Raw genomic sequence first — 16,053 nt, forward strand, 5'->3', positions numbered from 1 at the left:
AAATGCAGCTTTCCCCCACCACGTTCTGCAAAGAAAATGGAGGGGGAAAGCAGCTTGACATCTAGAGAGAGAGTGTGTCAGAGACTGTTGAGCCAAGGTACACAAAGTCATGAATAACCTCCAATTCCTGCGTGGAGATGGTAATAGAGGGAGGTGAGTCCACGCCCTGGCCCATTGCGTTTTCTTCAGGCTGGTTGTTAGTCTAAAGTCTTGGCAGGCCTTGCCAAAATGATTCATGTTGTCGAGGTTGGAGGTCTTCAGCAGAGTGGGTAACAATGGCTGCATCATCGGTGAAGAGGAAGTTCCGCATGCATTTCAGTTAGACTTTGGTCTTCGCTCTCAGTATAGAGAGATTAAAGAGCTTTCCATCTGATCTCATCCAGAGATAGACACCTTCTGTTGCAGTTCCAAAGACGTGCTTCAGCATGACAGCAAAAAGGGTCGGCGTGAAGACATCATCCTGTATCACTCCGCTTCGGATGTCAAAGGGATCTGATGTTGAGCCATCAAAAACTACAGTGCCTTTCATTCCCTCATGGAAGGACCTGATGGTGTTAAGAAGTCGAGGTGGACATCCAATCTTGGGAAGTATTTTAAAAAGGCCATCCCTGCTAACCAAATCAAAGGTCTTTGTGAGATCTATGAAGGCCACAAAGAATGGCTGTTCTTCCCTACATTTCTTCTGCAACTGTCTGAGGGAGAATACCATGTCAGTGGTGGATCTATTAGCTTGAAATCCACACAGTGATTCTGGATAGACTCTGTCTGCAAGCACCTGGAGTCTCTTCAGCATAACACAGGCAAGCAGCTTCCCTACAATGCTAAGAAGAGAGATGCCACGGTAGTTATTACAGTCACCCCTGTCTCCTTTGTTCTTATACAATGTGACAATGTCTGTATCCTTCATGTCCTGTGGTACTCCACCTTCCCTCCAGCAAATACAAAAGACTTCATATAGCTTGGTGGTGATTATCTCTTTACAGCACTTCAGCAGGGATATTATCCTTCCCAGGTGCCTTGCCAGAGGCGAGGGAATCCAAGGCCGCTTTTATTTCTACTAAAGTTGGTTCACTGTCCAACTCTTCCAAGATAGGCAGGGACTCAATGTTATTTAATGCCTCTTCGGTTATTACATTCTCTCTGAAATATAGCTCAGAGTAGTGCTACACCCAGCGGTCCATCTGCTGGGCTCGGTCCTGGATGATCACGCCTGTAGCAGACTTCAAGTGAGCAGATTTCTTCTCTATTGGATCTAAAGCCTGCTTGATACTCTCATACATTCCCTTGATGTTACCTGTGTCCACTGCTATCTGTATCTGAGAGCAGAGCTGAAGCCAATAATCGTTGGAACATCTCCTGGCAGCTTGTTGAACATGGCTACGAGCAGCTCCAAGACCCTGCAAATTGTACTCACTAGGATAGGCTTTGTATGCTGCCAGAGGTCTCCTCTTTTCGTCAATGGCATCAACTCCTCCGAATGGGCTTCAAACCAGTCTGATATCTTTTTGGTCTGCTTGCCAAATGTGGACAAGGCAGTGTCATAAACAGTGTTCTTAAAATGTTCCCATCTAATGGTGCAATGCTCTGATGGTGGAATGCTCAGAGAAATAGCAAAAAAGTCAAAGAGTTATATCTTAGTGTAAAGAGGTTCGTTATTCCCCTCAGGCGACCCCTCCATTTCGGCGGGAAATAGTAACGGCTGAGTCTTTATAACTTTAACATCAGGAACTTTATTTTCGCCTACATCCACCAGCACATTCTTAAACGGTAACATAGGTTCCAACATAGGCAACTGGCCATTCTCAACATCATTAAAACTTTTGTTATAGTCCCAAGGAGTCAGTGGTGTTGTGCCCCACAAGGTCCCCTGGGCGCCGGTTGAGGGGGTGGGAGACTCCTCATTGCACAAATCGTCCCACAACATGAGTGTCTTATCCACCCCCTCTCATCAGGACCTTCTGGAAACGGAGCTGTCAAATTCTCATGTTCACGTTGTAGTTCTGCCTTTCGAGGTGCCACTATAACGTTCCACTCCCGGGCCGCGACTCTTTGAGGTGTCTCCTGAGGAGCCGGAGGGTTGGGTAAAAGTCCTCCCACATTCAGATTTGGGAAATCCCGCAAAAGCCCTTGATTCCGGACTTTCTCAAATGCCCTCCTTCTTTCCTCCCGCTTCTTTCTTTGGTATTCCTTCACTACTGTACTGAACCAAACTACCCCCTCCTCATCCTTACATTCCTCCCCAACCGTCACTTCTTGCTCCTCCCACTCTCCCTCAGCCAAGCACACTTCCAACTTCCCCTCCCCTGTATCCTAGTCTGGAGTCTTAGCTTTGACCTTTCTGCCCTGGATGCCTTTGCCAGAAGTTTAGACTCTTCCAGCCTTCTGAGAGTATTACTTAATAATTCTCTATTGGAAATATGTGTGAGAATAAATATACACTTTAGAGATTTGTAAACAGCGTGGTAAAACAAAACCACAAATATACTTAAGAATCCAAACCAGTATCAAGTTAGAAATTCAATTTTGGATGTGCAGGGCAAAATCCAATCAATGTCTGTTAGGTTTTTACATTCTTCAGAAATTGTCTTCAAATTATAGTTCAATAACCTGTGCAAATAAATAGGATAAAACAACAAAAAAGAAAAAAGAAGATATCAAAGGGAAGTTTAAGCTTAGATTGGGAATACTGGATGACCAACAGGAAAGCACATTATCTGACCGGGAGAAAATAATGGAAACTGTATACCAAAGTCTTAAACAGAAGAGATAAAAGGAGGACAGGAGAATCTGCAGTTCTAGAAAGTCAAGTGAAAGGTGCTCTGAAAGCACTAGGAAGAAATAAATCCCCAGGGTTATACAGAAATAACTTTTTCATGCCACAAAAATCTGTCAAAATCCTAAGAAGAATGTGCCAACAAATACGGAAAACCAAACAATGGCCCACAAATTGGAAACTTTCCATAAACATTCCAATTCCCCAAAAATGAGATGCTTTCATTTCTCATGCAAGCAAAGTGATGCTTAAGGTGGTACAACAAAAGATTTTATCTTATATGGAGCAAGAAATGTCTGATGTTCAAGCTGGATTCCAAAAAGGAAGAGGCACTCGAGATCATACTGTAAATATCTGCTTGTTACTGTACTGCGCTAAATAATTTCAAAAGATTAGTCTATGCTTTATAGACTACAGAAAAGACATTGATTGCGTAGATCATGAAAAACTATGGGTCCTTCTGAAAAAAAATGTGTGTGCCTCAGCACTTGATTGTCCTAATCAAGCGCTGAGGCACACACCTCAGACCTGTACTGTGGACAACAAGCTACCGTTAAGACATAATATGGAGAGAGAGAATAGTTTCCTACAGGCAAAAGTACAGTGGTGCCTCGCTTAACGAGCGCACCGTATAACGATGAAATTGCATAGCGATCCGTTTTTTCGGATCGCTAATGCGATCGCTCAACGTTTTTTTAATGGGGAAAAATTCGCTTTGCGAAGACCGGTAAGCGTTTCGCTTACCGATCTTCGCAAAACGCCCCCCGCCAATCAGCTGTTCGGCGGCCAAAATGGCCGCCGGAAGCCGGGAAATGGCCGCGCGCAGCATTTTCGCGCCCTCGTTAAGCGAGGTGAGGGCGCGAAAATGGCTGCCGGCCATCCTGAAGCATCGCTGAACGGTGAGTATTTGGCCCATTTGGAACGCATTAAATGATGTTTAATGCGTTCCAATGGAAATCGCTGCCCCATTCAGCGATGCTTCAGCATAGCGAAGGTTAATCCGGAATGGATTAACCTCGCTATGCGAGGCACCACTGTACATGTTATCCCTTTACCTCTTCAATCATGCAGATCATACCGAAAGCCATATTCAGATGAAGGAAGAGTGAAAATTAGATGTAAAAAAATCAAACATTTAAGATATGTAGATGACACCATCTCACAGGAAGAAAACAATGTTGCAGGTGTGCTTTATAGATACCATGAACAGTAAAAAAGGCAAATTAAGTGGTTTTAAATCAAATCAACCTTGAACTTTCGCTAGATGCTAAAATGACTAAATTGGCACTACTGTAATGTGAACATATCATAAGACGAGACCCACTGAAAAAGACAGTAATGCTAGGAAAAGTTGAAGGCAGTAAGAAAAGAGGAAGGCCAAATATGAGGTGAACTGAGTAAATAAAGGAAGTGATGGCCTTCGGTCTCCATGATCGAAGCAGTGTTATTAGTGATAGGGCCTCTGGACTCCATTAATTCATAGGGCTGCCATAAGTCAGAAGCACCTTGATGAGGACAACTTTTTTTTGTGAAGGAGCCTTTTGTTCCTGCCCGTTAAAAAAAAAACTGGGACTCAGAATCCCCTGAAAATGTACTGTTAATTACATAACAATCTATCAATCTTCCTCTTACGCATCACTACACTAAAGTATTTTTCTAAGAGGTCTTGGTCAAAATCTTCCAAATTAATATCAGTTCTGAATAACATTTGCTTTTTCTTTCTAAAATCAAAATTGGTATTTATTCATAACATACACATTTCTCATTCTCACACCCATGAAAGATCAGGTATAAAGTTAAACATTATATTTAAAACCTGAATTCCAGTGTGATGATGTATATAAGAACAATCTTTCAACAAGAGGTAATCAATATGCAACAAGCCCCAAGCCCCAATGAAATATGTTACCTTTGTTAAAGGTAGAACTGGCCACATGTTTTCAATTAACTACCCATAAACAGATAAAGCTTCCCCACTTGTTACAAAATGAATCTATAAGTAGAGGTTTCTTCCATCAATATGAAAGGATGGGAAAATATGTTCATTCAGTAGAAGCGGAAGAGCAATATGACTCTGGCCTCCAACAACAACTATCAGTTGCCTCCTGTCATCATAATGCCCTCCAGTTTTGGAGGAGGGGATTATGGTTGACAGGATGTATGCCATGAGTTGAAACTCAGGTAGATATCTGTTTGAGCCTTTAACAACTAGTAGCATCCAGAAGGGGGTGGACAATAAATAGTACTGGGGTGGGAGTAGGGTACACAAGTGCATTAAAATGTTCCTCTTTCTGATGTGAAATTGTTTAGAACCACACCACACAGGAGCACAAGAAAAACATATCCTGTTCTCCATTCTCTTCTCCCACACTGCATCTCTTGAAAACTCCTAAACATACTTTTTCAGCCATACTACAGTTCTTAAAAAGAGACACTCCTGACAAGATAAGGTTATTCTCTGCAACATTTTGTTGTGGAAGACTTATCATTCTAAACTGCCTTATCTTAAAAGCTTGCATCGTGTAATACTAACTCAACTATCACACAAAACCATCACAAACAGCTTGCAAAATGCCTCTTATAACAGGAAATACAACAGTACCAAACAGAATATGACCATATGTATCTGATCAATAGGACACTAAAAGAAAGCCCAAACAAGTGTATCTACATTTTTAAAAAGGCAACCACCAAATTCCGAATCCATGGCACACAGAAAATGTGAGAAAATTAAATTCAGGGTGAGATCAGATGGGGATCTGTCCCACAGTTTGGCCCTGTTTGGGGACGGGCAGGTTGGTTCCTTTTCTCAACGATCAGATGATTTGGCTTATCTAGTGTGAAGGATCTCAAAACCAACCCTTTTCAGTTAAATGTAATATTGAAATAAATCAGAAGAACTTTCTATGAATTGTTTGTTATTAGAAAAATGGGTGAAAATGATTTTTAAAAGTAACCGAGGGTGTGATTACCCAGCAGGGAAAATACAAATGGATCTGTTCTTCACATCAGCAATCACATGAGTTAGTAGAGATAAGAGGAAATTGGCACTCACCCTTGTCTGTACCCTGTTAACCATTTGAATTCTCTGTTCCCCACACCTGGTGCCTGGGTCTGCTTGTTTCCCACTTTCTCCCCTGTCCATCTTGTTTCTTTTCCCTTTTTCTTTTAAAGGCTTGCTGCCCTAGCATTAGGATAACTAGGTGAGCAAGGAGAGAAAGCAAAGAATTACTGTATATTAATCAGCTTTGTTTCCAGCTTGTTAAGGTAGCCCTGCAACAGCTATGCCTCGTGAAAATCTGGACAGCCAAAACAGTTACCTTAACAAGCTGGAAACAAGGCTAACTGAAAACTTCATCCTCTCTCTTTCTGCTGATTCATTGCTTTTTGGCTTTTTGTAGTCACCTAGCTGTTCTAGCACTAGGGCACCAAGCTTGTAATAGGTAGGTAGGTAGATTGGAAGGAAGGAAGGAAACCCAGGCAGCAGTTGTCGGGAGGAGAGGATTCAAAAGGCAGCCAATTTCCCTGCTACCCTGTTCTCTTTTACTGCTCTTGCAGCGAGATGTAGCCTTGAGAGCAAACCAAATGACACAAAAATCAATACACTCTAGATTTGAATCTTAATTCATTTTAAACATGGAGTTCATATTTGTATTAATATAGAGAAAAGGACAGTAAGAAAGGAGCTGAATAAAAATTATTCAATGGAATCATAAATATTAACCATGAGTAGTTATAGTGAGCAATCTCCAAAATGCCCTGTCCTCAACTGCCCTACAGTACTCTTGCATGAATGCCACAAATAGACCCAAAGGAAAAGAACCCTTGACAATGGAGGAAAATGGACTGAGAAGAGCACAGAACTGTGGGAGGAAAGAAGAGCAACAGTGATAGAACTAAGAAAGAACAAAACCCAAAGATTTAGGTAAAAGATTTGAACTTAATGCCACTGGACAAAGAATCCTCACACTCTGGGTTGCACTACTGCAACGAGAAGGCCAAACCATTTGATGAATTCTGTATCATGGTTGAACAGATAGTAAAAAACAAAGAACTTTGCATGCTTCAATCTGGGAAAGCCCCAAGCAGGATGACCTTAATCCAAACCTCTTGTACAATTATTAGCATTTTGCAAAAACATCTTACTGGGAATTCATGATAAAATGTTCAGATAGAAAGCATTAGTCACCAAGATACTACAATAAGTGACAAAGACTACACTAACCTCCTACATGTTAAACTCATATCTCAGTGTTCTTCATTTTTAGCATGCCATGAAATTTTTCATACTCATTGTGTAACTTCATTATAGATAATTTCAGGCTGAATCTGTAAACCATGCACAAAACAAAATATTCTCCTAAACATTTTTAAACCAACAACTGCTTGGACGATTGTGTTTAAAACAACAGAACTGTGGGAGCTGGAAACTGATTAACTGTTTACCCTGATAATACAGATGTGGATATGCCTGACTTTATGCTTGCTGGGGGCAAGCAGTTTTGGTAGGGGCAATGTTACATGGAAGAATGTACACAGTGAACTGTTCAAAGAATTTTCCTCCCTCCCTTCTTCCACTTAAATTTTCAGTCTCCCAAGGCTGTTTTTGGTTTTTTAGAAGTTTTTAGAAGTTGTAAAAATGTTGGGTAAAAAATTAATTTAACAAATATCATCTAAGCCATGCCCCCTTGGTCCTTAAAACTGATTAAATATTCTACTGAGGAATTTTTCCTTAATTTTTGTTGTTGCTGTTGTTGTTTTGTCGTTTAGTTGTGTCCGACTCTTCGTGACCCCATGGACCACAGCATGCCAGGCCCTCCCGTCTTCCATTGCCTCCCGGAGTTGGGTCAAATTCATGTTGGTTGCTTCGTCCTGTTCTCCTCTTGCCTTCACACTTTCCCAACATCAGGGTCTTCTCATGAGATGACCAAAGTATTGGAGCCTCAACTTCAAGATCTGTCCTTCCAGTGAGCACTCAGTGTTGATTTCCTGCAAAATGGATAGGTTTGTTCTCCTTGCAGTCCAGCGGACTCTCAAGAGTCTCCTCCAAGCACCACAATTCAAAAGCATCAATTCTTCGGCAGTCAGCCTTCTTTATGGTCCAGCTCGCACTTCCATACATTTCCTTAATTACTGTTGGTTAATATCCTGTTGCTAGTCTCAATGCAATTTACAGAAATTTTGAATCAACATTCAGCAAATTATTCAGTGGGTCTGCTCCAATGTCCCCTCTAAGCTGTGTGGGTGCATGGTTGTACAGTACTGATGCAACACCACTGTTGCCACCCATTTGTTTCTGGTTGTAGCCAGAACCATGCGCAAGCAGGGCAGGGGCCCCCAACCAGTGCTGGTGGAAAATTAGAGGAAATGTTTGTCTATTCTATTTGAGATTAGCAGTATTAAACATCCCACTCGTTTAAGTTTCCTTGAGGTCTGATACAATTTGATGTGCAAATAAATATTTTGTACTCTGATTTTTTTCATAGTTTTAATTGCAAAACTGACTAGAGGTGCCAGAGCTCACCCCTGTTTGAATGCAGTTTCATCATTCCTCACAGATCCCTAATTCCTGGGATGTAAGAGAGTATTGTAGCTATTCATGAGTAATTTAAAGGTGGTCTACACATGGTCAAAAGCACTCGTTAGTAACAATATTCTGCTTCTTCCAGTTGTTTTTTTCAGCTCAGAGTGATGTGTATTCTCTCTGTTCCAGACAGATTCTCTTTTAAAAAAACAGCTATTTAAAGAAAAGTAACAGTACAGTAACTTTACTGAGCTTTCATTCTTTATAAGGCAGTTTTTCTTATGCTTATATTTTTATCATAAACTATTATAGATTGGTAGATTGAATCCTAAACTGGCTTACTAGGAAATAAATTATACTAAAAAAAAATAAAAATGGACAAAAGTACGCAATTAAGACTAAGCTTTTATAATCATCAACTTGAGAACTGAGAGTGATCAGCACTTAGTAGGAGATCTGAGAGGAATCAGCTTATTCTGAATTACCAGAAATATCCAGTAGGAAATTCTATATTCCTAAAACTGTAGTGGACAATCTGACATTCAAATTAGTTGATATGAGCAGCTATGAGAAAGTCCGCTGCAAAATGCTGCTGGTTTCATTTTCTTCCTTCCATTCCTATTTTCATCTTCTCCTTAATTTCCTGGGTCATAATAAGTGAACCATTACACCCCAAAGATACAAATGAGTGTTACCCTCAAAAACAGGCTCCACAAATGCAACTTTGGGAGGGATTCAACAGTGGATTTCTGCTGATGGAAGAGCAAGATCCAGTGGAAGCAGGAATAGAATCACCCATAACCATGCAGGAGTGCTGGTGAGAAGAGAAGCAAGTTTTATCAGCAGCACTGCACTGGATTTAGGTCATAAATCTCCATTTATTTTCTTCTCCCTTGGTTTCAGTATTACCCTACTTTAGGTCTTCTACCAGTTCTTTCGCTTTGAAACTGAATTGTCAGAATTAAAATTTAATAGTCACCAAATGGCTCCCCTACGATCTGCTTTGGAAGTATTTTATGACACAAGAAATAAAGCTGGGCCCAGGGGACTGGAATGGAGAATGGGAACATACATATGCACCACCATCAGTAAGATATACTCCAGAAGTGAGTTGCTTGTCATTCACTTACCACAGACATTACCTTTCTTATCACACTAAAATTCAATCTCATTTCACTAATACGTTACATCCATTAAGGAAAACCAACAAGAAAAGTGGGGACTCCATGAGGTATAAATCTCATCCCAACTTTACAACAGACATTTGATTTATCCCAAAGAACCACACACAAAAAATCATGAATTATATACTGCATGTCGAGCTCTATGGGAGAAAAACAGTAACTGACCGGAATTCAGAGGAACAATATATGGCTTATTAATGAAATTGATTAACAGTATTCCTTAGCTGACTGAGTAACTGTAATTCTGTACATATCTATTTAGAAATAACTACTGAGTTCAATGGTACATACTCCCAACGATCTAAATTACTGCAATCTGAATCTGTGCGGATTAGTATATTAGAGAAAATAATGGTTTGGTGAGGAGTATGCCTGTGTTGCATAGTAATGCAAGGTTCTGTAGATGTTACATGTCTGTATACCAGCAGGCAATATCTTAAAAAACTTAAATTTGCCTGTTTTAGCAGGAATTAATGCCTTTTTTGTCATCTGGAGTTTATTAAAAATCATAAGCATTTTCTCAAAAAGCTGATGTGATACAAAGTGGATACACTTTTTAAGTTTATCGAAATGTTCTAAATTAAGCCAATTAAATGCTGCACCCTTTTAAAGTCATGGCAGGAGTACATAACTAATTTAAAATGGTCTTACAATTTAAAATGTCATCAATTACATAATCATTTTATCATCATAATCTCAGAACTTTTTCCATCCACACTTTTTCTGGAAATACTCTGTAAACATTCATTTGTCAACAGTAGACTTAGATGTAATAGAGAAAAAGGCTCTTCTAATCTTGGACCTTCTTGCAAATCTAATTGTCCCAAAGTGGATCTGAGGTATACCTAGAGCCATCTGAAGCATTAGCTCAGTTTCCTACAGAGTTGGTTTGTATCATGTGCCTGTTGTCAAAAGATTCCCATGTTCTGTGTGTTAACTCTGGATTCTTAGGCAACACCACCAAAATCTGTCTGCAACTCTTTGATAACACAGGAAGAGCAAATCAAGGACATGCTGGTAGAACAAATCTCAGCCTTCAAAGGCACTGAATTTCATACGCCACAGATGCATCACAATTCAGTTAATATTAATCAATAAGGAACAAAAAAAACTACTGTTTCTGGGTTTTTACTCTTATTCCTTAACATATATTAGAATTTGCGTATTATTCTTTGAAAGACAGGGATAAAGAAAAAAACAACTTAAAATACCAAATACTAAATGATTCCCAGGCAGCCAGGTAGCTCAAGTTCCACAAAGTATTCAGAATAGAGAGCTTTGTGCTGACAGCATCCCAAAGCAGCCGCATCAATCTTATGTGATGCTACTTTCCAAGTAATCACACATATTCCACACCCACCCATTAACTTCCCAGTTCCTGAGATCCTTTCTCCAATGAATTCTGGATGGTAGAATACATTTCCCTTCCTGAATAAACTAATAAAAAATGAGTCCTGGATACTAAAAGACAGCAAAGGGGAGTTGTTACAATTGCTCTGGGGTGGGGTGGGGGGTTTCCCAATGCAGAGGCAACTATTTCTAAAATAGTAATAAATTTCCAGAAATAAAAACAGAACATACACAAAGGACAAGGGTACACAGAAGTGCTGAAGAAAAAGAGGAGACAAGAGGAGATGTGTGATGTAATATTGTCACTTACGATAAAAAAATTTTTGCAGTGGATCTCTTGCTTATTAAAGAAGAGATGTTCTTCACCCTCTGCACACAGGTTCCATGTTCCAAGTGCTGCTGTTGTGTATTTTCTGAGTTCTCCCTTAGGAAGGACTCATGAATGACGATAACAATAGACAGGTCAGCTTTGGGTTTTCAAAATTTTTAAATGGCTAGGCTATTAAGTGTTGCCACCCCCACTCCACCTCAGCTTTAATGGGAAGAACTTTCACCTCCTCCTATATTCAGCAGTTCCTTATTTTCTTTAGCTAGCACACACCCCTTTGGACATTTTGGGAAACAAGCATCTTCCCCCTCTGAAGAATATCTGTTTACCTCTTCTTTTTGGCAGCTGTTCAATATTATTTTCTTTTATGATTTGACGTAGATATTAATTCTCCTCCTTCACAGTCAATAATCTTCTATTTAGGTGAGGTGGAGGTACTTCTGAAATAAAATTCCCTATATGAGCTAATAACCTCGTTAATACTAATAAGCTACTGTAGAGGGGATTCGTTTGTTTCCCTTTAGGCCACAACATAAGCGCCAAAAAGTTACTGGATAGTTTTAGTGCTAGACGCTGGTTTTAACTGATGGCGAAATACTTGTCTTCCCTTGACACAGGTGGCCTCTCTATAATCTCTCCTTTACTTCCGGAACTCTTTCCCTTTCTCTTATAGAGTCGTCTTTAAATTCTCGATATACCTCTTAGGGTGAGGAGGGGTGCAAAACTTGTGGGAGTGTACAACTAACCAGGCAAGGCCTAGTTGTGCGTTATCTGTCCTTGGCAGAAAGGGGTACTAAATTTTAAGACCCGGCCTCTAGAGGCAACGGGGCAATAGGGAACTCGTCTAAAATGAGTCCCGGGTGTGCGTTTGGAAGGAGGAAACTCTTCCCCCCCCCCCCTAATCAGAGCAGCACAATCTGGGGATCGGATTGGGAACCCTTCCCCCTTGAGAGAAGGTGGGGACGCGGGAGGGGGGCGCTCTTCTCCTGACCCGGCTGCCTACTGGAGGCCGCGGCGGCGGCTGGGCCTGCGTGCTGTCCGCGGCCGCTGTCCTGGCTGGGCTGCTCCCGAAGGCTTCCTGAGCGGCGTTAAGGCGGCGGGAGGGGAGGGAGGGAGGCAGGGAGAAGGGGGCGCCGGCGGCGAGGCACCAGGGCAGACCCTCTCCAGGCCCCGGCCCCGCTCCTCCTCCTCCTCCTCCTCCTCCTGATCCTGTTCCTGGTGCCTGCTCCGTGTGCTCCAGGCTGCGGCTCTTCTGCAGGCCCCGACTCCTCCCCAGACTCCGCTCCGCCTTCCCCGGCTCCCTCCAGGCCGCGCCACCCCCGCCTCCTCGGCTTAAGGTGGCTCCTCTCGGTGGAAGGGACCGCTCATGCCTGGCCGGCTAAAGCAGGCGCCTCCGAAGCAGCCCGTTCCGCCGGACCACAGAAAAAACCCGTTTCTTCCCTGCCCCAATTCCTGACTATCACTTTATACAGACCAGCCCCCGCCCCCAAAATCCAGGGAAGGTACATACTCCCTTTCCCCTCCGAGAAATACGGAGAAATTATCAGGAAAATTAATATTTTTCTACCCAAACTTTTTATTATGTTCCTCCCCGGCACAGAGGAGAAAGTCCAAATTTGCAGCCGCCGTTCGTCGACCGGAGCGAGTAACCTTCTGCTTCTGGAACAAGGAAGGCTATCGGGGCGGGGGGGGGGGGGGGGCAGGCCGGAACGTGTCACCTGCTAACACCAAGCACGTTTTAAGCCACCCTCTACCATCTTTCGACGAACTGCTGCCATTTGCGCGCTCTCAATCAAGGCGGCTTCCTCGGGAGGAGGTTCGGCGGCCTGCTGAGCAAGGGAGCCGACTCCACCTTAAGAAAAGGGGAAAAGTCCAAGAGGCACCGCGCAGCCGACTCCTCCCAGGCCCGTGTCAAAGGCGGCCAGGGAACGTGTGGCTCCGGCGAGAGTGGATGCGGTCCGCCGTGGCTTTCACGAACGGCTCTTCGGGAGGCAGGCAGGCGGTCAGGCAGGCAGGCGCCCGGAAAGGGACTTTGGAACCCCCCCCCCCCCGGTGCTCCCTTTCGCTCTGCCACGGGCGGGGCGGGGCGGGGTGGGAGAGAAACCGAGTGAATTCCACGCCCACCCGCCGGGGGGGGGGGGAGGGAGGAGGAGGAGCCTGAAAGGGGAAGTTCCTCGCCCCTCCTTTTCCCGTCGGAGGCGGAATAGAGACGGGGGGGGGGGCGCTGCGGTGGAGCCGGAAGGGCCGGGCTGCCGCTGACCGGGTGTTCGGCCTTCAGGCCTAGGGCAAGTCCGGCTTGCGCCGAAGAGCGCACGTAATTGAAAGAGCAAAGGAGGGGGCCGCTGAGCAGGGAGGCAGCGCTGCTTCGCGCTCCCGAATCAGCGTCGATGTGCGATAACGGAGGACCGCAGACACACGTAGCCCTTAGTGGTTCATAGTTGGTACTTTCATGTATAAGTTTTAAAACGACTAAAATAGGATGTAGGTGTAGAAGGATTGCCCGCAAAATTGATATTTCGTCCTTTTTTTTCACTTTTGTTTCTACATGTTTGACGAAGTGGACTTGTTCACGAAAGCTCACATTAAAATATAGTAGTCAGTCTTTAAGGTGCCACCTGTTTTTCGTTTGGTTTGGTTTCTTTGGATTTTGCCTCTATAAATGAAGATGCTGTGCTTAAATGAGACACAGATTTGCAGAAACATGTTTGCCATAGTCCTGTCGTATAATTATTGTTAACCTTGCATATTAATATTTTTTTTGGCTGGAATAAGTAACCACTGAAGTAAAGACTCTTGAATGGACCACAAGCAGGGCAAGCCTGCTTGAGGTGAAATGTGGGATACTGCAAGGCTTAGTCCTGGGCCCAGTGATCTTCAACATTTTTATTAATGTTTATTAAGGGAGAGCAAGACACAGTTCTGCAGATGACACAAAATCGGATGGGATAGCTAATACCTTGCAAGACAGGAACAAAATTCTAAAAGATCTTGATAGGCTTGAGCACTGCACTGAAAACAACAGAATGAAATTTAACAGTGATATTTGCAAAGTTCTACCTACTTCTAGGAAGGAGAAACCAAATGCACAGTTACAAGATGGGGGATACTTGGTTCATTAATACTACAATCTTGGAATTGTAGATCACAATGTAAGCCAACAGTGCAATGTGGCTGCAAAAAAAGTCCAGTGCTTTTTTAGGATGCATTAGGAGAAGTATAGTATCCAAATCCCATGAGGTACTACCCTGTTTCCCTGAAAAGAAGACGGGGCCTTATATTAATTTTTGCTCCAAAAATGCATTAGGGCTTATTTTCCGGGGATTTTTTTCATGTACAGTTTGTACGTTTGTACAGTCACATCATCTTCTGGTTGCTGCACAATGGTGGAGGGCAAGCTTTCACTTAACTAGGGCTTATTTTGGGGGTAGGGCCTCTATTACAAGCATCCTGAAAAATCATACTAGGGCTTATTTTCAGGTTAGGCCTTATTTTCAGGGAAACAGGACAGTCCCCCTCTATTCAGCACTGGTTAGGCCTCATCTAGTACTGTGTCCAGTTTTGAATACTGCACTTTAGGAAGGATGCCAACAAATGAGCAAGCTCAGAGGAGGACAACAAGGATGATCAGGGACTTGAAAACCAAGCACTGTGATGAGAGACTGAAAACTGGGCATGTTTAGCCTGGAGAAAATAAGACTGCCGGGGGAGGCATATAGCACTTTTCAAATACTTGAATAGAGGAGGGGCAGATCTATTCTCAATCATCCCAGAGTAGATTCAAACTACAAGAAGTCAGATTTAGGCTGAGTATCAGGAAAACATCTTAACAGAGTAGTACGACAATGGGACTAATTATCTCAGGAGGTGGTTATTGTTCCAACACAGGAGGCATTCAAGAGAGAATTGGACAGTTATCTTTCATATCTGCTTTAATTTCGATTCCTGCATTGAGCTGGGTGTCGGACTCACTGGCCTTATAGACCTCTTTCAACTCAGTTATTCTATGATATTAAGTCCAAGAAACATTGCTGCATGAGTCAGAATAGCAGAATGACCCTGACCTTCCCAAGTCAAGACTTATGCTATAGAAAGGCAGCCAAGTTATTTAGGCATTTGGAAACAGAACATCTCTTTTTCATCTCTCCCAGTAAAAATACAGTCTTAACCCAGTTATCATACCTGACTTCAGATATCACTACCTTTTGCTGTTAAGAATTGCTGAATAGTTTAGTTTTCTGGCTGTGAAGCCAGCGGGTCAACCCCCCACCGTCCCTACTTGTCAGGGGCTGGATTTGATGATCCATAGTGTTCCTTCCAGCTCTGCTGTTCTAAAGTGGTGGTGGTGGTTGGCAGTAACTGCTGCTGCAAAACAGCCTTAGAAGGGTGTCTGTAGGAGAGATGAATATAGACAAATATTAACAGATCGACGAATAAAAATGAGAAATTATTAGTCAAGCCATATTTGTTGGGATTTATAATTTGACGAATTATAAATTTTGGCTATATTCGTAAAAAAAAACCAATCCATTTTTATATTCGTCCCCATCTCTAGTTTTTAATAATATTCTTTAAAGAGTCTTTAAAAACAAATTCTCCATATTTTCCTTAATCTTCTAAAACTCAAGATCACTCCATATTATCCCTTTAATGATTACTATAATTTCTGGTATATACCTCAATTGATGAGCTATGTAATATAATTTAATATCAGGTATACCCAAACAACAAGGTCAGTGTAGGTGATGGCATTCCAGTGGAACTATTTAAAATCTTAAACAATGACTCTGTTAAGGTGCTACACTCAATATGCCAGCAAGTTTGGAAAACTCAGCAGTGGCCAGAGGATTGGAAAAGATCAGTCTACATCCCAATCCCAATGAAGGACAGTGCCAAA

General features: G+C 42.4%; 1 protein-coding gene across 4 annotated transcripts in view; it reads right to left on the reverse strand.

Moving 5' to 3' along the window:
- Positions 1–12,192, reverse strand: part of FOXJ2 (forkhead box J2) — a 46,832-nt gene extending 34,640 nt beyond the window's left edge. For all 4 annotated transcript variants that reach the window (XM_078394090.1, XM_078394088.1, XM_078394089.1 and 1 more), the window contains exon 1: positions 11,142–12,192. The gene's annotated coding sequence lies outside the window, so the exon portion shown is untranslated. The remainder of the gene's footprint in view (positions 1–11,141) is intronic.
- Between the last annotated feature and the right edge of the window lie 3,861 nt (positions 12,193–16,053).

The sequence above is a fragment of the Pogona vitticeps genome, chromosome 5, assembly GCF_051106095.1.
Source record: "Pogona vitticeps strain Pit_001003342236 chromosome 5, PviZW2.1, whole genome shotgun sequence".
NCBI lineage: Eukaryota > Metazoa > Chordata > Lepidosauria > Squamata > Agamidae > Pogona > Pogona vitticeps.